Source organism: Hordeum vulgare, chromosome 1H (genome assembly GCF_904849725.1).
Source record: "Hordeum vulgare subsp. vulgare chromosome 1H, MorexV3_pseudomolecules_assembly, whole genome shotgun sequence".
Lineage (NCBI taxonomy): Eukaryota > Viridiplantae > Streptophyta > Magnoliopsida > Poales > Poaceae > Hordeum > Hordeum vulgare.
In genome coordinates, this window is record NC_058518.1 from 414,879,728 (window position 1) to 414,904,928 (window position 25,201).

Here is a 25,201-nt window from a genome sequence, read left to right on the forward strand (position 1 = left end):
CATAAACTCCCAATCTGCAAACTACGCCATATGAGTGCAGAACTTTGTCTATGGAGATCCATGTCGAAACATTCAACCGTCTCTTGCAGAATGACAATGCTAGGGAAGAACACCTTCAGATGAGGCCGGCGACGGAAGAGGGGAAACTTGTGCAGATCAATACAAACATATAACTGAACTAAAATACCGAAACATGACTTACCAGAAAGGATATGGGTGTCGTCGGCGCGCCAGTTGGCGAGCGGCGGCTGTGCGAGGCGGGAGAGAGCCAAGCGGATGAGCGGGTGCTGCGAAGGCGAGCGCCAAGCGAGCGGAGGCTGCGCGAGGCAGGGGCGGGCCGAGCGGGCGAGCGGGAATGGGCAAGCGGAGAGACCGATGGGGGCAGGGTTGAGCGGCGACCGGCGGCACCGACAAGGCGGAGGCGAGCGACGCGGGCGTTGGGGCGAGCGGCGGCGCCGGCGGGGGCATGTGCGAACCGCGAGCGGGCGAGCGGTGATACCATCGGGGGCTGGGGGGAGCGAGCGAACGGCGGCTGCACGAGCGGTTCCTGGGAGGTATCGCTCGAGGGGTTTGGTTAGCGAGGGATCAATTTCGTTGCTCAATTTCGTTAACAACTTACTTAGACCGTTGATGATGTAATTAGACAGTCCAGATTTTAAATTGAATGTGCCCTCTCATGCTTTTAATAGTAGAGATGCAGGTGTTCACGCGGGGTGGAATAACTGCATGCAGGTGTGTACGCGGGTTGTTTTTCTACGCCTACGGGCAGCTACGTGATGAAGGAGGTTACGTAATGATTTGACATTCACTAATCGGGCATTAGTGAGGATGCGGCCCCACCCTGAAATTTGTGTTGTGTGGGTGGGTGGGGGTTTGGAGTGCACGATAATTACCTAGCTACGTAGATCATTTATGTACTAACTTCGTCACGGTTCAGAAGGCACAGTTAAATTTACGTGTATTTTCATAATAGACAAGATTTTAGACGCATTGCATTTACTCCTACCTTCTAATTAGTACTCTGTTGTTCTACTTTTATATGCATGCGTAGTGTGAATGGTATTTTTAACTCATTTCACACCCAATCAATAACCAGCTAGGTTTTAGAGAATTTCCATGCACGCCTTCTAAACCGTGACAGAGGGAGTAGATCATTTACGCGAATAATGATGTACTCCCTCCGTCACAATTTTTTTGTCTTGACGTGCGTTTTTTACAAGTGCTCAAACAATGACCGCACGACCGTGTCTAATTACTTGAGAAGATAATGCATAATAACTCACACAACCATTAAACGAAGAATGCCTGCAGCCTACTAGTACTCCTAATTAACCAATCAATAAATGTCAGACGCATTAATCACCTTCTATTCTAGAAATGCATGTAAACGGAACCACACCTTCTAAACCGTGACGGGGGAGTACTACACGTTAATTATTTTCAATAATTAGACATCATGGTATAATCACCGATACTATTTTAACTAACACATTCATTTTGCAACATAAATTTTTATTTTTATTTACAATGTTTTTAATTAAGATAAAATATAAAATCATTGTGTTATTCTTACTCCCTTCGTTACGGTTTAGAATGCGTGTTTGGAAATTCTGTGGAGCCTAGGTGGTTATTTATTGATTGTGAGATGAGGTGAAAAATAGCATTCACACTATACATGCATATAAAGGTAGTACAACATAATAGTAATTAGATGCTAGGAGTAAATACAATGCACCCTAGACCTTTTCTATTGTGAAAATGCATGTAAATTTATTCGTGCCTTCTAAATTGTGATGGAGGGAGTATCTTTGTCTCAAAACCTCAAATTGGTACATGTGGGTTGCTAATAGCACTACTGAAATTCAGAAATTTGTCGTCTGCCATGGCAGACGGCAAAGGGGGGAACCACAGACGGCAAAGGCTTTGCCGTCGGTCAGCAGACGGCAAAAAAACAATCCGGTGAAGAGGTTCTTTGCCGTCTGCTTTTTTAAAGCGGACGGCAAAAAATCTTTGCCATGAGGGGGCATACGACAAATTAAATGGGACGACAGATACACAAACGGTCCCGTTAAGTGTTAATGACAAGCCTCCTCTCTTTGCCGTGTGCCATCCCCCCTTTGCCATGAGCGGGCATACGGCAAAGGGGGGAACCAAGCCCCTCTCTCTCCTCTATTTGCCGTCTGCCATCCCCTCTTTGCCATGAGGGGGCAGACGACAAAGGGGGGAAACCAAGCCCCTCTCTCTCCCCCCTCTTTGCCGTCTGCCATACCCCCTTTGCCATGAGGGGGCAGACGGCAAAGGGGGGAACCAAGCCCCTCTCTCTCCCCTCTTTGCCGTGTGCCATCCCCCCTTTGACATGAGGGGGCAGACGGCAAAGGGGGGAACCAGCCCCTTTTTATTTTATTTCTTATTATATCCAGCATTTTTCACAATATTCAGGATATATATATATTTGACATAAATAAATTTGTTTCCGTACTCATAACCATATTAAAATAACTTTCATCCATAGTACATACATATTATGCAAGTTCCATCCGTACCAAACCATATATTACACCTCATGCATACAAAGTTTCATATATATCCATATACTACAATAGTTTTAATACAAGCTTCCGTGAAGCCATGGTACAAGAAATACTCTTCAAGCATTCCATCAATATAATCCAAGCTTCCCGTGAAGTAAATGTAATCTGCAAAATGACAAATAAGAAAGTTAGAAGAATAATACTAGATGAAGAAGTATATATATATATATAGGTTATTTCGGAGAGAAATTAGCTAAGTCAGAAGAAGAAGAATAACAACATATGATGTTTATGAGGTAATCAACAACAACAACAAAAACAAAAATGTGAATATGAAAGAGGAGAAGAAAGAGGAGGAGGAGGAGAAGAAGAAGAAATCAAGAAGAAGGAGAAGAAGAAGGATAAGGAGGAGGATGAGGAGAAGGAGGAGAAGAAGGAGAAGGTCTATCCTCCTTCTCCTTCTTCTCCTCCTCTCCTCCTCCTTCTCCTCCTCCTTATCCTTCTCATCTTCTTCTCTTCTTCTTCTTCTTCTTCTTCCTTCTTTTCATTTTTCCTATTTCTTCTCCTCTTCTCCTCTTCTTGGAGCTAAATTATCTAATTATGTCTTTTTGGAGCTAAATGGGCTAATTATTTCATTTTAGAGGAAAACAAGCTAAGTATATAATATTCATGAGCTAACCAAGGTTCTTATGCCATTTTGAGCTTAGTATGTCATTTTGGAGCTAAATGGGCTAATTATGTGATTGTTGGGGAAAATAAGGTAAGGAGAATATGAAAGAGGAGAAGAAAGAGGAGGAGGAGAAGAAGAAAAAGAAATCAATAAGAAGGAGAAGGAGGATGAGGAGGAGAAGGAGGAGAAGAAGGAGAAGGTCTTCTCCTTCTTCTTCTCCTCCTCCTTCTCCTTCTCATCTTCTTATCTTCTTCTCCTTCTCCTTCTCTTCTTCTTCTTCCTTCTTTTAATTTTTCCTATTTCTTCTCCTCTTCTCCTATTCTTGGAGCTAAATTTTCTAATTATGTCTTTTTGGAACTAAATGGGCTAATTATGTCATTTTGTAGCTAAATGGGATAATTATGTCATTGTTGGGGAAAATAAGTTAAGGGGAATATGAAAGAGGAGAAGAAATAGGAGGAGGAGAAGAAGAATAAGAAATCAACAAGAAGGAGAAGAAGAAGGAGAAGGAGGAGGAGGATGAGGAGAAGGAGGAGAAGGAGAAGAAGATGGAAAAGGTCTTCTCCTCCTTCTCCTTCTTCTCCTCCTCCTCCTCCTTCTCTCCTTCTTCTCTTCTTATTCTTCTTCCTTCTTTTAATTTTTCCTATTTCTTCTCCTATTCTCCTATTCTCGGATCTAAATTTTCTAATTATGTCTTTCCGGAGCTAATTGGGCTAATTATGTCATTTTGGAGCTAAATGGGCAAATTATGTCATTGTTGGGGAAAATAATGTAAGGAGAATATGAAAGAGGAGAAGAAAGAGGAGGATGAGAAGAAGAAGAAGAAATCAATAAGAAGGAGAAGAAGAAGGAGAAGGAGGAGAAGGAGGAGAAGAAGGAAAAGGTCTTCTCCTCCTTCTCCTTCTTCTCCTCCTCCTCCTCCTTCTCCTTCTCTCCTTCTTCTCTTCTTCTTCTTCTTCTTCCTTCTTTTCATTTTTCCTATTTCTTCTCCTCTTATCCTATTCTTGGAGCTAAATTTTCTAATTATGTCTTTTTGGAGCTAAATGGGCTAATTATGTCATTTTGGAGCTAAATTAGCTAAGTATATAATATTCATGAGCTAACCAAGGTTCTTATGCCATTTTGAGCTTATTATTTTATTTTTAGCTAAATTGGTCATTTTAATGAGCTAACCAAGGTTCTTATGACGTTTTCACCTAACTAAGATAATTATGTCATTTTGTAGGATAATTAGCCAATTTAGTCTTTCTTGGATGAGTCTAAGCTACGTAGAAGAAGAGAAAGAGAAGAATCAAGAAGAGAAGAAGAAGTAAAAGAAGGAGGAGGAGGAGAAGGAGAAGGAAGATGAGAAGAAGAAGAAAAGAAGAAGGAGAAGGAGAAGGAGGAGCTCCTTCTCCTTCTTCTCCTCCTTCTCCTTCTTCTTATCCTTCTTCTTCTCTTCTTCTTCTTCTATTCTTCTTCTCCTTCCTTCCTTTTATTTTTCCTCTTTCTTCTCCTCTTGTCCCCTTCTTCGGGCTAAATTATCTAAGAATGCCTTTTTGGAGCTAATTAAGTCATTTCGAGGATAATTAGCTAAGTATAGGTCATGTTTTATTAAATTGACCATTTTGGAGCTAACTAAGCTAATTATGTCATTTAGGTGGAAGCCTAGCTAACTATAGGTCATTTCGGAGCTAACTTGGGTAAAATGTGTCATTCATGAGCAAACTATGCTTATTAAGCCATTTTGGATCTAGCTAAGCTAATTATAGGCCATTTAATACCTAAGTTAGGGGGAATAGGTCATCTTCGAGCTACCTAAGCCTTATTATGTCATTTAGGAGAGAACTTAGCTAACTATAGGTCATTTTTTATTAAATAGGTCATTTTGGAGCTAACTAAGCTAATTATGTCATTCAGGTGGAAGCCAAGCTAAGTATATAATATTCATGAGCTAACCAAGGTTCTTATGCCATTTTTAGCTAAATTAGTCATTTTAATGAGCTAACCAAGGTTCTTATGATGTTTTCACCTAACTAAGCTAATTATGTCATTTTGTAGGATAATTAGCCAATTTAGTCTTTCTTGGATGAGTCTATGATACCTAGAAGAAGAGAGAGAGAAGAAGCAAGAAGAGAAGAACAAGTAAAAGAAGAAGGAGGAGGAGGAGGAGGAGGAGAAGGAGAAGGAAGAGGAGAAGAAGAAGAAAAGAAGAAGGAGAAGGAGGAAGAAGGAGGAAGAAGAAGGAGAAGGAGGAGCTCCTTCTCCTTCTTCTCCTTCTTCTTATCCTTCTTCTTCTCTTCTTCTTCTTCTCTTCTTCTTCTTCTTCCTTCCTTTTATTTTTCCTCTTTCTTCTCCTCTTGTCCCCTTCTTCGGGCTAAATTAGCTAAGAATGCCTTTTTGGAGCTAATTATGTCATTTTGAGGATAATTAGCTAAGTATAGGTCATGTTTTATTAAATAGACCATTTTGGAGCTAACTAAGCTAATTATGTCATTTAGATGGAAGCCGAGCTAATTTTTATTAAAACACTAGAAATAACATACCATTATCGTCATCACGGCGGTGAAGCACGGTGGTTGTGGCTTGTTTCACCTGGAGAAGGCTGCCCTGGAGAAGGCTCCACTATAGAAGGGTCGTGCGATGCGTTTCAGGAGATATTCTGCACCAAACATCATTCGCAATGTGTCGTTAGCATGAGGACACTCTTAAGATCACTGCAGTGAAATGAAACTCACCGTCCCCGCCATGTTAATGACTGGCATCGGTGGAGGGACTTGGCCGCTCTTCTCGCACATAGACTGTACATTTGCTTTCGGCAAGTCAAACTTTTTATTTACTAATGAAACGGACATTAAAATGCAAGATTTGAAATAACATGAAGAAGAAACTTAGCACGAAGAGCTCGTATATGGCCCTGTTAGACGCATCATTCTGTGCCCTCTCCGCCTCCACCAATGCAACCTTCCTCTCCTCCAGCTCCCTCATCTCCTTATCCTTTTCGGCCGTAGCCGCCTGCATTGCCTCTCTCTCTTTGTGAATAGCATCCTGCAACACAACTCATTGTTAGCAATGTAATCATATTGGTTCCAACGCACAACATAATGCGGAAAGATAGTTGAGTCCATTAAACTAACCTCGATGGCGAGCTCGACTGGCCATGGACGAGGTGTTATCTCTAAACAGGAGCTCGTTTGGCGTGCCTTTATCTGCCGGAGAGTGCTAGGACAACGTATAAGGCCGTCTCCAATGGCGATCGAGCCATGGGGCCTCCCGTTGCCAGCTATCATCACCAGCTCTGGATCAATAGGCCCCTCGCTCGGGTTAAAGTCCTCCCCTTTCCTCGCCTTCCCGTGATCTCTGTACTTCACGAGCTTGTGGTGGGAGGAGATGTTGGTGAAGTTTTCTAGATGATCGAGGTCAGACTCAGAGAATGCCTTGACCTTCTTGTACGAGGCAGTATGGGCCATCGCATACAGGTCGTACATCTGTGGCACCTCCGTCTTATTGTGCCGCGCCTAAAAGAGAGAGAGGGGAAAATTGTATTAGTAAAGGGCTCAAGATAGCATTAAGAATGAATTGCATGAGGCATGAAGCAAACCACATACCCAGTTCTTGCCAAATTGGATTAAGTTGACGCTCCCTTGATGGTGTGGCACACCAACCATTTTGCCATGCCTCTCCTTGGCGTTGTTGTGGCTGGCCTCCCATGTTTCGGAGAACCACTCATCCACCGAGGCCTCCCAACAATCCATCTTATCCACACACCATCTCGGGGGCACCTAAGTTAATAAAGAGAAATTTGAGCGCGTAAGAACCAAATCAAGGAAACTAACTACAAATCCTTAATAATATGTAATTACCTTCATGTAATGCTCCTTCTCCATCTTAGAATCACGACACTTCGCCTTGTCCATCCTAATACGCCGCGTGGCATAGTAGTCTCGAACAGCCTGCACCCGAGCCTCGTGCCGAAAGTTTTGAAGTAGGCGGCGACATTCGGTTTCGATAACCTTTGCCGCGTCCTCCTCGTATCCCTCCTCACACCTATAGTAGGCCTGCAAACGAGACAACACCGATTAGTACAATAACTAGCTATGGTTGATTTATAATTGTGTGAAGGAGAAATTACCCAGAACTGTCGGATCACCATGTCGGCCCTCGTGTGGCACAAAACACCGTCGATCTCCACCTCCGGCGGGGCCGGGGAACCCAAGTAGTGCTCCCAGGTCATTCCTACCTCTCGCTCCCGACCGGGCGACGTAACAAACCCTGGGAAGTTTTTACGGCTGTGTTGGGCTTGCGGACACCCTTGGCAACAATCCAACCCCTACGTATGACAAATTAAAGCCAAAACATTAGATATTTGAGAAAACGTGAAGGCAAAAGGTTAAATAAGAGTAAATTAACTTACTTGTCCCCATTTGGCCTAATCGACTACCTATGTTCGGGGGCCGCCAGCACGAGCGGGAGCCCCGAACTACCACGCTGGTAGACAGTAGCCCCCTCACCCAGCTCCTCGTCGCTACCAGCATGGCCACTTGGCTCAGCCCAGGTATCCCACTGGGTCTCTGGGGACGTACCCTCATCCCTGCTTTGCTCCGGAGTCGTCTGGAATGAAGCCTCTGGGACACGAGTCTCGTGGGTCGAAGGCTCGTCGACCTGAGGCTCGTCGACCCGAGGCTCGTGAACCGGAGACCGTGTAGCCTCCACCTGAGACGAATCCACCCTAGAATCGTGTGCTCAGGTGAATCCGCTTGGGCTGGTGGCGGAGACCGTGTAGCCTCCACCTCAGAAGGCGTGGCAGCCACCGCCCTACCTCTCCCGCGGCCACGTGTACCTTTAGTACAACATAAATACCAACATGAGTAATAAAATGTATATAAATACCAATATGCATACAACATGAGTACAACATAAATACCAACATGAATACAACGTGTACCTTTAGTACCTCTTGGCTTCGCGGGGGGTCGACCTCCTCTCACGGGGGGCGCTCCTTGCATAGTAGAGAGCAACACTCTCCAAAGAGGCGAGGCAGGAATGGAAGTACCCATCCCATCACCCGCCGACGAAGAAGGAGCCGCGGAGTGCTTTCGACCCTTTCCCACCATCTTTCAACACGTGTCATGACAAAGAGTAAATGAAATTAGTACAACATAAATACCAACATGAGTAATAAAATGTATATAATTTAAGTGTATCATCGTCATAAATACCAACATGACTAATAAAAATTGAATACCTAACATGAACTCAAAATTTATATATAGTATAATAGTTGAATACCTCACATGAACTAATTGTTGGGGAACGTTGTATGGGAAACAAAAAAAATTCCTACGCGCACGAAGACCTATCATGGTGATGTCCATCTATGAGGGGGATTTCAGATCTACGTACCCTTGTAGATCGCACAGCAGAAGCGTTTAATAAACGCGGTTGATGTAGTGGAACGTCCTCACGTCCCACGATCCGCCCCGCGAACCGTCCCACGAACCGTCCCTCGATCCGACCATGATCCGCTCCGATCTAGTGCCGAACGGACGGCACATCCGCGTTTAGCACACGTACAGCTCGATGATGATCTCGGCCTTCTTGATCCAGCAAGAGAGACGGAGAGGTAGATGAGTTCTCCGGCAGTGTGACGGTGCTCCGGAGGTTGGTGGTGATCTAATCTCAGCAGGGCTCCTTCTTGAGGCTCAAGGAGCCCCAAGGGGGTCGGCCAAAGGGGGGGGGGAGGATTCCACCTCCAATCCTAGTCCAACTAGGATTGGAAGGTGGAGCCCTTCCCTTCCTTTCCACTTCCCCTTTTTTTCTCTTTGATTTTTCTTATCCTGCGCAGGGGCCTTCTTGGGCTTGCCCACCAGCCCACTAAGGGCTGGTGCGGCACCCCTAAGGCCTATGGGCTTCCCCGGGGTGGGCTGTCCCCCCGGTGAACATCCGGAACCCATTCGTCACTCCAGGTACATTCCCTGTAATGCCAAAAACTTTACTGTAATCGAATGATGTCATCCTATATATCAATCTTCGTCTCCGGACCATTCCGGAAACCCTCGTGACGTCCGTGATCTCATCCAGGACTCCGAACAACATTCGGTAACTAACCATATAACTCAAATACGCATAAAACAACAGTGAACCTTAAGTGTGCAGACCCTGCGGGTTTGAGAACTATGTAGACATGACCCGAGGGACTCCTCGGTCAATATCCAATAGCGGGACCTGGATGCCCATATTGGATCCTACATATTCTACGAAGATCTTATCGTTTGAACCTCAGTGCCAAGGATTCATATAATTCCGTATGTCATTCCCTTTGTCCTTCGGTATGTTACTTGCCTGAGATTCGATCGCCAGTATCCGCATACCTATTTCAATCTCGTCTACCGGAAAGTCTCTTTACTCGTTCCATAATACAAGATCCCGTGACTTACACTAAGTCACATTTCTTGCAAGGCTTGTGTGTGATGTTGTATTACCGAGTGGGCCCTGAGATACCTCTCCGTCACACGGAGTGACAAATCCCAGTCTCGATCCATACTAACTCAACGAACACCTTCGGAGATACCTGTAGAGCATCTTTGTAGTCACCCAGTTACGTTGCGACGTTTGATACACACAAAGCATTCCTCCGGTGTCAGTGAGTTATATGATCTCATGGTCATAGGAACAAATACTTGACACGCAGAAAACAGTAGCAACAAAATGACACGATCAACATGCTACGTCTATTAGTTTGGGTCTAGTCCATCACATGATTCACCTAATGATGTGATCCAGTTATCAAGCAACAACACCTTGTACATAGTCAGAAGACCCGAACTATCCTCGATCAACTAGCTAGCCAACTAGAGGCTTGCTAGGGACAGTGTTTTGTCTATGTATCCACACATGTATCTAAGTCTTCTTTCAATACAGTTATAGCATGGATAATAAACGATTATCTTGATAGAGGAATTATAATAATAACTTATTTATCATTGCCTCTAGGGCATAATTCCAACACTAATAACAATCGTGCTCGTCTATATATGCTTCGGGGGTCAATAAATGCATCATGATCATCACTATCATCAATAAATGTATCATCATCATCACTATCACGAAGAACATGTGGAAGGCCACCATTGTGAAATCGGTCAAGAAGTGAGAGGTCATCCGCAATAGTAACCTGTTCTTCCAGCTCTTCCTGTTCGGGCTAAGGGGTTAAGACGGATTCACTGTCGCTGTCTACTTCAATGTTCTGGGGTGACGTAGAGCGGTTCTTGAAACGTTTCTTGGACATACGTGTTTCTTGGAAGAATTCTCCTTCATATGCGTTTGGGTTAATGTGAGGTTCGTAATCCTCTTCATTGTGGGTAGGTGGTCTAAAATGTGGTGGCACTTCATAAACGACATCCCAACCTTTGAGATTTGGATCAGTTTGGTAGGCCCAAGGTAGATAGAAAACTTGTGTCGCCTGTGGAGCCGTAATATAGGAATCGGGAACTTCTAAGTGGGTGTTTTGGTTGAATTCGACTAGTCCTATATGTTCATGAGTCCTTCTAGTCTCCCTTGGCTCAAACCAATAACATTTGAAGACTATGACGGTCGGTGGGTTTTCACAATAGAATAGAAGTTCATAAATTGCTTCAACTCTTCCATAATAATCGGTGTCTCCTTCGCCGATAGCAGAGACAGAACAATTTGTAGTCTTTAGGTTGGGCATAGATAGCTCTTTGCCAAAGGTACGAAAGTGATACCCCTTGATGTTCTATTTGTCAAATGAACGGACCTTATAGTCAAAACCATTAGCGACTTATCTCAACTCGGCGTCCATAGACTCTGCATGAGCCTACAAGTTTAATACGAAAGAATGGATGCATTAGCCGCAAATTAGAACAATAAATCAAATGGGCCCTTAATGGTAATTAATTACCCTTTGTTTGAACCAAGAGATGAAACCGGGATAGTCGCCTCCATGCTTTGCGAGAAGCTCATACTCTTCGATGGAATCCTTTTCGATGACCGCTCCATTCGAGAATTCAGTGACGTATCGACTATATCAAATATCCGGGAATGAGAGTAATTCAAAGCAATTAGAAGTTGTGGAATAATAATTTACCGAGAACTTACTCGATGTACGGCCGCACTTCTGTTAGGTTGGTGAAGATATACAATGAAATGGTCCGCCATTCTTCGACATCCAACAATTTCCCTTTCGAAACACCAGATGGTGCGAGCTTACCTTTGAATAGGCTGAGGTTGGATCGAACTTTTTTTGGATCGCCATCATTATACCGAGGCTTCGGGTTATGCAAATGATGATTTTTGGCTTCGTAGTGTGCTGTCACGAAGTTTGCCGCCTCCTCAGTAATGAATGCCTCGGCCATCGATGCTTCAATTCTACGTTTACCTTTACACTTAGCTCGAAGCGTCTTCTACATCCTCTCAGTTGAGTAGCACCATCAATTTTGAACGCCCCCGATTCTTGCCTCGGTCGGGAGGTGCAAAATCAAATGTTGCATTGGATTAAAGAAGCTCGGTGGAAAGATCTTTTCTAATTTGCAGATCAACTTCGGCGCCAACTCTTCCATTTCATCTAGCACGCCGGGCGATAGTTCTTTCGCACAAAGAGAACGAAAGAAATAGCTCAGCTCTGCTAGTACTAGCCATGCATCCTCAGGGATAAAGCCACGCAACATCACCCGCATTACCCGCTCAATCCATATGTGCCAATCATGACTCTTGAGACCAAATATTTTCAATTTCTCAAGACTCGCTCCCCTCTTTAGATTCACAGCATACCCATCGGGGAACATCAACCGCATTTCTCCCACAATAGCATTTCCCTCATAGCTGGCCTTTCAAGAATGAACCATGCCTTTGGCTTCACTATGCTTTGCTTTCCTTTCCGTTGTCGCAAGTTTTGCAACGGTCTATCACATAGAGCCTCCAGGTTGATTCTAGCATTAGGATTATCTTTTGACTTCCCCTCTATGTCGAACAATGTACCAAAAATGGCCTCCGCAATATTCTTTTCAGTGTGCATCACGTCGATGTTGTGTGGGAAAAAGAGGTCTTTGAAGTAAGGCAGATCTCATAAGCATGACTTGTGAGTCCAGGCATGTTCCGTATTATACCCTTTGAAGTATCCTCGACGCAAAGGATCAGGATCAAGAGCGTTTAACTGATCAAGGGTTTGTTGGCCTGTCAACGCAGCTGGTGCAGTGTTTTTGACAACTCTACCTTTGATGAAATTCTTCTTGTCTTTTCTGAACTTATGGTCAGGATCCAGGAATTGTCTATGCAAGTCGAAGCAAGAATACTTGCGACCAGCCTGCAGCCAACGGAACCGAAGAGCTGCCTTGCATGTGGTGCACGGGAACCTTCCATGCACACACCAGCCAGCGGATAGCGCAAATGCCGGATAATCATGCGTCGAGTACATGTACCACACATGCATTTTGAAATTAGTTTTGGTAGCCGCGTCGTAGGTCTTGATCCCATTATCCCAGGCTTCTTGCAACTCATCCTTAAGCGGCTGCATGTACACATTCATATTATTCCCCGGATAGTTGGGCCCTAGAATTATCAACGTCAGGAAAATGTTCTTTCTTTTCATAATCTCTCCGGGTGGCAAATTTAGTGGAATGACAAATACAGACCAACAACTGTATTGTGCTGCCGTCATACCATACACATTGAACCCATGCGTGCTGATGGCAACTGTAGGTTGCCTTGGATCTTCCGATTTATCCTTATGTAATGCATCGAAGTGCCTCCACGCAAAACCATCTGAAGTGCGTACCAGCATCTTGTTCCCATCCGCATCTAGTTCGGTTCTTTTGCCCAATTTGTGCCATGTCATCTGTGTGGCCGTCTCTTCGACCATAAAAAGACGTTGAAGTCTTGGTACGATTGGCAGATACCGAAGAACACTAATGGGGATTTTGGTCTAATTCTTCTCACCCATACCGTTGTCTACCATAATATACCTGGAAGAATTGCAAATGGGGCAATAGTTCAAGGCTGCATACTCAAGCCTAAATAAGGCACATCCATTCTCACAGGCATGTATCTTCTCATAGGGCATCTTAAGTACACGGAGGATTTTCTCTGACTGGTACAGGTTTGCAGGCACTACATGGCCTTTGGGTAGAAAGCGTCCAAATATCTTCATCATCGCGTCGTAGCATTCTCTGCCTAGGTTGAATTGAGCCTTCAGAGCCATTACTTGCGCGATGGCATCCAGCTGACAAAGCTCAGTCTGCTCGTGGAGAGGACGTTTTGAAGACTCCAACATTTCATAGAAGGCCTTTGCAGATTCCTCCATCTCATCGTCCGAATCCCGAGCATCATCAAAGTCTTGCACCATGTCTTCAATCCCGGTACCATGCTCGTCGGTGCAACGACGAATCACCTCAGCTCTGGCACGTTGGTCAGACTCACTATGAAAAGTCCACACCGTATAATTAGGCGTAAAACCCCACTTCTGCAGGTGTTTACCCATTTCAAACTCTGTCTGCTTTTTCCAGTTGTCGTAGTTGGGACAGGGGCACCATGTTTTTTGCTGGCCATTTGCAAATGCGGCTCTCACAAACCCCCTGGTTTTTGTTAACCATTCAAGGGTCATGTCTTTCTGACTAGGGTGACCAGTGTACATCCAAGCACGATCACTCATGTTGCCTAGCTACCTATGGGGGCACAAGAAATAAATATATAATTCATCATCTATATTCATACGCTAATCAAATTTGTCAGTTTTATTACGTCCATGCAACCTACACACTAATAGGTAAAGATAGGTCCTAATCCCACCCGAGTATGTGTAGATTGGGTTCGTTTTCCCATGCTCTGCTCCAGATGCGACGCAGAATTTCGGCAGCACCTCCCCGCTGTTCTCCTGATACACGTCTCGGCAATAAGCAGAGAGGATGTGTACCCGGAGAACAACAGGGAGGCACTGACGAAATTCTGCATCGGATCCAGAGCACAGCATACGGGAAAACAAACCCAATCTACACATACTCGGGCTGTCCATGGATAATGTTGGACAATTCGAAAGGATGGCGGTTATAAATATGCAAAGAAATGCATATTTATAGATGCCGCCCTTTCGAACGGGAGACGCATACTAGTCACGCATACTCATGATTGAAGAAACCTATATCTAGCAAGTTTCATCGGCACGAAGACCGGGACCGAGCAAATTAAGGGGGTAGGAGGAGAAGTCCTTTGTGCTCACCAACAAACGCAAGGGCGGATCTCGTCCAACGCACGTGGAGGTCGTCGAACAACTGCACATTAAATTCACATGATCAACACAAATACGATGTTTTTATAATTAACATAATCGGAAAATTGTGGCCTAACTCATAATTTACAACACTATGACCCCCGTCGGTCTCTAGAAGGCCGAAATGCACCTTCTTATTAAACAGTAGGTAGAAGAGGTGTCGGGGGTCGGGGCTCAGTGGCGTCGAGGGTCGGTGGTGTCGGGTGTCGGTGGCGTCGGGGGTCGGGGGTTAGTTGCGTCGGTGGTCGGGGTGAGTGTCGTCGGGGGTCGAGGGTCACTAGCGTTGGGGGTTGGGGTCTTTTCGGTCAACAAGAGGCCGAACAGGTGTCGGTAGTCGGGGGTCGAGGGTCAGTGGCATCGGCCGTCGGGGATCGAGGGTCGGGGGTCGATGGTCAGTGGCGTCGGGGGTCGAGGCTCGAGGGTCAGTGGCGTCGGGCGTCAGGGGTCGGGGGTCGAGGGTTAGTGCCGGGGTGCCGGGGTTCCTTTTTCCTCTTCTTTCTTCTTTTCCTCTCGCTTCTTTTCTTCTTCTTCTTCTTCTTCTTCTTCTTCTTCTTCTTGCTCATCTTCTTCTTATTCTTCTTCTTCATCTTTTTTCCCGTCCTCCTCCTCCTCTTCTTCTTTTTCTTCTTTCTTTTCTCTTTCTCCTCCTCTCCTCTTTCTTCTTCTTCTTCTTCTTCTTCTTCTTCTTCTTCTTCTTGTGCTTCTTCTTCTTCTTCTTCTTCTTCTTATTTTTTATTCTAGCTTTTTCTTCTATTATTACCTTCTAAGTTTTTCTTTTCTATCTATTTTATTCTACCTAAAATAATTATCGTCTAAGTTATTTTTTTCTATATAGTACCTAATAAACTAACTATCTAATTTAACAAAAAAATAGAAAAAAACTAACTATCTATTTAAAAAAAAAGGGTACCGGAGGCACTCACCGGAGTTGGGGACGGCCGGTGAGGGGAGGGGCGTCGCCGGAAGCCAGTGAGGGGAGGGGGCGTTGCCGGGGGCGGCGCCCGCAGCAAGTGAGAGGAGCGGCGGCGTCGGGGGCGGGTGAGGGGAGGGGCGGCGCAGGGGGGCGGGTGAGGGGAGCGATGGCGTCGGGGGCGGGTGAGGGGAGGGGCGGCGTAGGGGGCCGCGCCGGCGGCGAGTGAGGAGAGGGGGCGGCGCAGGGGGGCGGCGCAGGGGGCCGGCGGCGGGTGAGGAGAGGGGGCGGCGCAGGGGCGCGGCGGCGGGTGAGGAGAGGGGCCGGCGGCGAGTGAGAACAGGGGGCGGCGCAGGGGGCTACACCGGGGGCGGGCGACGCAGGGGGCGGAGGGACGTCGGGGCGGCGCGGGAGGGACGTCGCGCGGGGTGGATTCGAGCAGGGCTACGTGGGAAGCGGGGGTTGGAGGGGGCTTGCCTGATGGTGGTTGGTGGGCTGCCCCTTTGCCGTCCGCCGTGCCCCCAGGCAGACGGCAAAGGACTCCCAGGCAGACGACAAAGGGGCGGGGTGGTGGAGGCATCGGGTGGGGGCAGCCGCCGTCCACTTTGCCGTCTGCCGTGCTCCCAGGCGGACGGCAAAGGGCACCCAAGTAGACGTCAAAGTGGAGGGGTGGGTGGGGGTGGGGGCTTTGCCGTCTGCCCACCCTTTGCCGTCGGCCAACGGACGACAAGGAGGTGGCCGACGGCAAAATAAACCTTTACCATCAGACACCTCTTTGCCGTGAGCACTGTGATATCTGACGGCAAAGAGTACCTTTGCCATGTGTCAGCAGACGGCAAAGGCGAGGCAGACGGCAAAATTATGAATTCCAGTAGTGTAGTGTTAATTACTCCTTTTAGTTGATGCTAGTTGGTTTATTTGGTGGAAGATTATATCTTCAAGTCCTTAATGATTATTAATACTCCTCTCATCATGAACATGAATATGCTTTGTGAGTAGTTACGTTTGTTCCTGAGGACATGGGATAAGTCTTGTTATAAGTAATCATGTGAATTTGGTATTCGTTCGATATTTTGATAAGATATATGTTGTCTCTCCTCTAGTGGTGTCATGTGAACATCGACTACATGACACTTCACCATTATTTGGGCCTAGAGGAAGGCATTGGGAAGTAATAAGTAGATGATGGGTTGCTAGAGTGAGAGAAGCTTAAACCCTAGTTTATGCGTTGCTTCGTAAGGGGCTCATTTGGATCCATATGTTTCATGCTATGGTTAGATTTATCTTAATTCTTCTTTGACAGTTGCCGATACTGGCGAGAGAGGTTAATCATAAGTGGGAGGTTTGTCCAAGTAAGGGCAGCACCCAAGCACCGGTCCACCCATATATCAAATTGTCAAAGTAGCGAACGCGAATCATATGAGCATGATGAAAACTAGCTTGACATAAATTACCATGTGCCCTCGGGAGCGCTTTTCTTTATATAAGAGTTTGTCCAGGCTTGTCCTTTGATATAAAAAGGAATGGGACACCTTGCTGCACCATTTTTACATTTGTTAGTTGCTACCCGTTACGAATTACCTTATGACAAAACTATCTGCTACCGATAATTTCAGTGCTTGCACATAATACCTTACAGAAAACCGCTTGTCATTTCCTTCTGCTCCTCGTTGGGTTCGACTCTTACTTATCGAAAGGACTACGATAGATATCCTATACTTGTGGGTCATCAAGACTATTTGCTTGCACCGTTGCTGGGGGAGTGAAGCGCCTTCGGTAAGTGGAACTTGGTAAGGAAAAATTTATATACTGTGCTGAAATTTACTGTCACTTGTCACTATAGAAAATAATCCTTTGAGGGGCTTGTTCAGGGTATCTTCACCCTGACCGGAAGCACAAAGAGATGCTCCTCAACCTTCTGCACCTACTGAAAATATTTATTATGAAATTCCTTCGGGTATGATAGAAAAACTGCTAGCTAATCCTTATGCAGGAGAAGGAACACTACATCCTGATTTGCACCTAACCTATGTGGATGAAGTTTGTGAATTATTTAAGCTTGCAAGTCTGCCCGAGGATGATGTCAAGAAGAAGGTCTTTCCTTTATATTTGAAGGAAAAGACGTTGACATGGTATAGGCTATGTGATGATATTGGATCATGGAACTACAACCGATTGAAATTGGAATTTCATCAGAAGTTTTATCCTATGCATCTGGTTCATCGTGATCGGAATCATATCTTTAATTTTTGGCCTCGTGAAGGTGAAATAATTGCTCAAGCTTGGTGGAGTGTTAAGTCAATGTTATATTCATGCCCCAATCATGAGCTCTCTAGAGAAATTATTATTCAGAGTTTTTATGCTCGGTTCTCTCGTAATGATCAATCCATACTAGACACTTCTTGTGCTGGTTCCTTTATGAAGAAAGATATTGAATTCAAATGGGACTTATTGGATAGAATTAAACGCAGCTCTGAATATTGGGAACTCGATGAAGGTATTGAGTTAGGTATAAGCCTTAAGTTTGATTGTGTTAAATCTTTTATAGACACCAATGCTTTTCGTGTTTTTAGCACTAAATCTGGACTTGACTATGAGGCAGTAGCTTCATTTTGTGAATATTTTGCTACTCATGTTGATCTCCCCAAGGAGAAGTGGTTTAAATATCATCCTCCCATTGAAGTTAAAGTGGTAGAACCTATTAAAGTTGAAGAAGAAACTATTATTTATAATGTTGATCCTGTTATTCCTACTGCTTATATTGAGAAGCCACCCTTTCTTGTTAGGATAAAGGAACATGCTAAAGCTTCAACTATGGTTCGTAAGATTGGTGCTAGAACACCTATACCTCCTGAACAAGTTAAAATTGAACCTAACATTGCTACGGTTAAGGACTCTTGGTTGATAATATCGATGGGCATGTCATTCATTTCTGTGATGAAGCTGCTAGAATTGCTAGACCTGATACTAAAGATAAACATAGACCTATTGTTGGCGCGCCTATTGTTTCTGTTAAAATAGGAGATCATTATTATCATGGCTTATGTGATGTGGGTGCTAGTGTTAGTGCAATCCCCTTTACCTTATACCAAGAAATTATGAATGATACTGCACCAGCCGAATTAGAGGAAATTGATATTACCATCAAGCTTGCTAATAGAGATACTATTTCACCAATTGGGATTGTTAGAGATGTTGAAGTCTTGTGTGGGAAAATAAAGTATCCTACGAATTTTCTTGTTCTTGGTTCCCCACAAGGTGATTTTTGTCCCATTATATTTGGTAGACCCTTCTTGAATACTGTAAATGCTAAGATTGATTGTGAAAAAGAAACAATTACTGTAAGTTTTGGGGATGCATCTCATGAGTTCAATTTCTCTAAATTTTGTAGACAACTCCATGACAAAGAATTGCCTAGTAAAGATAAAATAATTGGTCTTGCTTCTATCATGAAAATATTTGCCTCCTACCGATGTTGGAAATATGCCATAGAGGCAATAATAAAGTTATTATTATATTTCCAATTCATGATAATTGTCTATTATTCATGCTATAATTGTATTAACCGGAAACCGTAATACATGTGTGAATATATAGATCACAATGTGTCCCTAGTGAGCCTCTAGTTGGCTAGCTCGTTGATCAATAGATGATCATGGTTGCTTGATCATGGACATTGGATGTCATTGATAACGGGATCACATCGTTGGGGAATGATGTGATGGACAAGACCCAATCCTAAGCATAGCACTAGATCGTGTTGTTCGTCTGCTAAAACTTTTCTAATGTCAAGTATCATTTCCTTAGACCGTGAGATTGTGCAACTCCCGGATACCATAGGAGTGCTTTGGGTGTACCAAACTCACAACGTAACTGGGTGATTATAAAGGTGCACTACGAGTATCTTCGAAAATGTATGTTGGGTTGTACGAATCGAGACCAGGATTTGTCACTCCGTGTGACAAAGAGGTATCTCTAGGCCCACTCGGCAATTCATCATCATATTGAGCTCACTGTGACTAAGGAGTTAGTCACGGGATGATGTGTTACGGAACGAGTAAAGAGACTTGCCGGTAACGAGATTCAACAAGGTATAGGAGTACTGACGATCGAATCTCGGGCACGTATCATACCAGTAGAGAAAGGGGATTGCATACGGGATTGATTGAATCCATGACATCGTGGTTCATCCGATCAGATCATCGTGGAACATGTGGGAACTGATGACCCACAAGTATAAGGGATCAATCTTAGTCCTTTCGATAAGTAAGAGTGTCGAACCCAACAAGGAGTAGAAGAATCTGACAAGTGGTTTTCAGCAAGGAAAAATCTCCAAGCACTGAAATTGTAGGTAACAAGTGATTGTGTGGTGAGATGATTCGTAGCAAGCAACAAGTAACAAAAGTAGAAACGGTGTAGCAAAGTGTCCCAATCCCTTTTGTAGCAAGGGACAAGCCTGGACAAAGTCTTATAGGAGGAAAAACGCTCCCTTCTGATTTTTTTTCTGGACGAAACCCTCCATATAGCAAAAGAGGGGGGCAAGTGGGCCAACAGGGTGCCCACAAGCCCCCATGGCACGTCCTGGGGGGTGGCCGCGCCGTGCAGGCTTGTGGCCACCCCCTGGCCCTCCTCCGGTACTTCTTAGGCCCAATATTTTTTATATATTGGAAAAGAAATCTCCATTGATTTTCACGGCGTTTGGAGTTGCGCAGAAAAGATATCTCAACTTTGCTCCACTTTCAGGCCAGAATTCCAGTTGCCGGTATTCTCCCTCTTCATGTAAACCTTGCAAAATAAGAGAGAAAAGGCATAAGAATTGTACCGTGAAGTGAAATAACAGCCAAAGAAACGATAAATATCAACGTGAAAACATGATGCAAAATGGACGTATCAACTCCCCCAAGCTTAGACCTCGCTTGTCCTCAAGCGAAAGCCTAGCTCACTAAATATGTCCACATGTTTAGGGAGAGAGGTGTCGACAAAACAAGATACGAACATGCATGCATCATGATCATGATGAGAACAACAATACAAACATATAATCTCTCATGCTAAAGTGATAATTCCTTCACAAAGTAAAGCATGTATCAAGAACCTTACCGAGGAGTAACAACCGATAGCCTTTAGTCATTGAAGCAATTGCAATTTATCACAACATCAGAAAGAGTCAAATAAGAGCTTGTAAAGCAAATCCACATACTCAGTCATTCTTCCGTTCTCTCCAATTGCTACAACTCACGTGGTACTCGTGAGATCAAAGTTTCTGCTGGACACACAGAAAGATAGGGACTTATATTTGCCTCCCAACTGCTTACCTCAAAGGTAATGTCAACAATAATAATTCATGAATACTTAACTCCAAGTTGACATATGAATATAGAACTTTCCCAAGCATGTGACGGTAGCCAAGACAAAGGCAAAATAGGGAATTGGTGAAGATCACCATGACTCTTTCATGGACAAAAAGTAAAGGTACAAGATAGGCCCTTCGCAGAGGGAAGCAGAGGTTGTCATGCGCTTTTGAGGTTTGGATGCGTGTCCTCTTAGTGCGGAGGAACGCCACTTTGTATTGCCCCCTGTGATAAAGAACTTTATTATGCAGTCCATCGCTTTTATGTCTTCCTCATCACAGGTTTGTATAAAGCTTATTTTCCAGACACTAATAGATCATACATATTAGAGAGCAATTTTTATTGCTTGCACCGATGACAACTTACTTGAGGGATCTTATTCAATCCATAGGTAGGTATGGTAGACACTCATGGCAAAACTGGTTTGACGGTTTATGGATGCACAAGTAGTATCTCTACTTGGTGCGGGAGTTCTGGCTAATATGAGGTGGAAGCAATCATCACATGCTAAGGGATGTCCAATCATATAACATTGTTTAGAGCCAAGCAAAAACAATTCATTATGTTGTCTTCCTTCTCCAACATCTACCTCTAGGCATATAATAGTTTAGTGAGTGTTCACAATCAGAAATTATAAATTTATATGTGAAACTCTCCTTCCTTATCACTTCCTATTAATTGCAACAATGACCAAGGTCTACGTTTGCCTACCCTCAACAAGTTTCAATCCTCATTCTTTTTATATGTGAAGCCATCACTTCCCATAAGATCATTACATGATCTTTCATGCTTTTGTTCTATTCTCATTCTTTTGATCATGGCAAGAGGCAAAGCCCTTCAACTAAGAGACTCTTTATTATATGGCTCACGAGCAAGAATACATAGGGGGTGACACAAAGCAAAATTCAAGACTAAAACACTAAGACTTTTAAACTACTAGAGAAAAATAAAACTGAAAAGGAAAACTAAAAACAAAGGTAAAGGCAAAAGATGTGATGGTGATACGATACCGGGGCAACTCCCCCAAGCTTGGCAAAAGCCAAGGGGATTGCCCATACCAATGCTCAGTTGTCTTCCTTTGGTGGTGATGGTGGAGTTGTTGCAACCTTTGATTCCAAGAGGTCCATCAGTCTTCAATTTATACTTTGGAGATCTGTGATATGTTTCTCCAACAAAATAACTTCACGAGTGAGACAAGTATTGCGAGCACGAGTTGTTTCAAAAAACCTCAAGAGTTCAATCAAAGATGGAGATAGTAGGTGGAGGTAGGGTTGGAGGAAATCCACTTCTTCAACTTCTTCCTTGTTGAGCACAGATTGCACTTCGTCCCATGCCTGATCCTTCTCCTTAGCCTTGCCCTTGGTTTCTTTGGGTAGCCTCTCCTTAGCCTCCATGACCTCCATCCTTTTTAGATCAACATGAACTTCTCCATAGATTTGACGGAGGTTGTTCTCCCCCACAGACTCTTGAGAAGACATCTTGACCTAGATCTACGGCAGAAAACATGCTCGAAACGAAAAACAAAGGAAATCTGCGTGATACGGGGTCAGACCAAACGAAAGTATATATAATGATTTTTTTCAGACCAGAAGGAGTCCCCTGCATGAAAACAGAGTCCGGGAGGCGCACGAGGTGGCCACAAGCCCTCACAGCGTGGCCAGGGGGTTGGCCCGCACCGTGTAGGCTTGTCGCCTCCTCGCACACTATCCGGACTACTTCCAATTTTTTGTATTTTTTCAAATATTCCAAAACGGAGAAAATTTCCCATTGGAAAAGTTTTGGACTCTGTTTTCTTACCGAATCACATACCTCTTCGTTTTCGGAGTGTGAAACAGGCTGATAAATGTCCCTTAGGTATTCTTCCGGAGTTATGGTATTGGTGATATAGCTTTCAACATTTATGGGAGTACCTGAGATATAATTCTTGATTCTCTGCCCATTTACCACTCTCGGACAATTACCTTCCGTGTTGTTGATCTTGATAGCACCGGATCGATATACTTCCTCAACAACATAGGGACCTTCCCATTTAGAGAGAAGCTTGCCTGCAAAGAATCTTAAACGAGAGTTATATAGCAAGACATAATCACCTACATTGAACTCACACTTTTGTATCCTCTTATCATGCCACCTCTTAACCTTCTTTTTGAAGAGCTTGGCATTCTCATATGCTTGAGTTCTCCACTCATCAAGCGAGCTAATGTCAAATAACCTCTTCTCGCCGGCAAGTTTGAAATCAAAGTTGAGCTCTTTGATTGCCCAATAAGCTTTATGCTCTAGCTCAAGAGGTAAGTGACATGCTTTCCCATTCACCATTTTGTACGGAGACATGCCCATGGGATTCTTATAGGCAGTTCTATAAGCCCACAGTGCATCATCGAGCTTCTTAGACCAATTCTTTCTAGACCTATTAACAGTCTTTTGCAGAATTAGTTTAATCTCTCTGTTGCTTAGCTCTACTTGACCACTGGACAGAGGGTGGTAGGGAGACGCAATTCTATGGTTGACATCGTACTTAGCAAGCGTTTTACGGAAAGCACCGTGAATGAAGTGTGAACCACCGTCGGTCATTAGATATCTAGGGACTCCAAATCTAGGGAAGATAACTTCTTTCAGCATCTTGATAGAGGTGTTGTGATCAGCACTACTAGTGGGGATAGCTTCTACCCACTTAATGACGTAATCAACAACAACTAAGATATGCGTATACCCGTTGGATTTTGGAAAAGGTCCCATATAATCAAAGCCCCAGACATCAAATGGTTCAATGACAAGTGAATAGTTCATAGGGATTTCCTGACGTTTGCTAATACTGCCTATTCTTTGACAATTGTCACAAGACAAGAGAAACTTACGGGCATCCTTGAAGAGAGTGGGCCAATAGAAACCTGATTGGAATACCTTGTGTGCAGTTCTATATCCCGCATGGTGTCCTCCGTAGGCCTCGGAGTGACACTTCTGTAGGATCTGTCCCTGTTCATGTTCAGGTACACAACGTCTAATAACACCATCTACTGCTTCCTTATAAAGGTGAGGATCATCCCAGAAGTAGTGTCTCAAGTCAAAGAAGAATTTCTTCTTGTGCTCGTACGTGAAACTAGGTGGTATGTATTTGGCAACGATATAGTTTGCGTAATCAGCATACCACGGTGCACTACGTGAAGCATTGATGACATTCAATTGCTCATCGGGAAAGCTATCATCAATAGGTTGTGGGTCATCAAGAACGTTCTCCAACCTAGACAAGTTATGCTCTACTGGGTTATCAGCACCCTTTCTGTCAACAACGTGCAGATCAAATTCTTGTAGCAAGAGAACCCATCTGATAAGTCTAGGTTTAGCGTCCTTCTTCTCCATGAGGTACTTAATAGCAGCGTGATCAGTGTGAATAGTGACTTTGGAATCAACAATGTAAGACCTGACTTTTCACACGCAAGCATGACTGCTCAAAATTCCTTCTCTGTAGTAGCATAGTTTCTTTGGGCACCGTCTAGAGCTTTACTAGCACAGTGAATAACATTCAACTTCTTATCAACTCTTTGCCCTAGAACAACACCAACAACATAATCACTAGCGTCACACATGATCTCAAAAGGCAAGTTCCAATCAGGTGGTTGAACAATAGGTGCAGTTATCAAAGCCCTCTTAAGTATTTCGAAGGCTTCCTCACAATCATCGACAAAAACAAAAGGAACATCCTTTTGCAAGAGATTGGTAAGAGGCCTAGAAATCTTAGAGAAGTCTTCAATGAACCTTCTATAGAAACCAACATGACCAAGGAAACTTCTTATACCCTTGATATCTGTGGGGTATGGCATTTTCTCAATTGCATCAACCTTAGCTTTATCGACTTCAATACCTCTTTTGGAAATTTTATGTCCTAAGACGATGCCTTCATTAACCATAAAGTGGCACTTCTCCCAATTCAAGACAAGGTTGGTGTCTTTACATCTCTGTAAGACTCGATCAAGGTTGCTGAGGCAATCATGAAAGGAAGACCCGTAAACGGAGAAGTCATCCATGAAAACCTCAACAATCTTTTCACAAAAGTCAGAGAATATAACCATCATACATCTTTGAAAGGTGGCAGGTGCATTACATAAGCCAAAAGGTACCGAAAGGGCAGGTGAAAGTGGTTTTCTCCTGATTAGATTGTGCAACTGGTATTTGGGAGAAACCAGAATAACCTTGTAGAAAGCAGAAGCGTGTGTGTTTGGATAGTCTTTCTATCATTTGGTCGATAAAAGGCAAAGGGTAATGATCTTTCCTAGTGGCCTTATTCAACTTCCTAAAATCAATCACCATCCTATAGCCAGTAATAATCCTCCGTGGGATAAACTCATCCTTATCATTAGGGACAACGGTGATGCCTCCTTTCTTAGGAGCGCAATGCACCGGACTCACCCAATCGCTATGAGCAACAAGATAGATAATACCTGCTTCTAGGAGCTTTAGTATTTCTTTTCTCACTACTTCTTT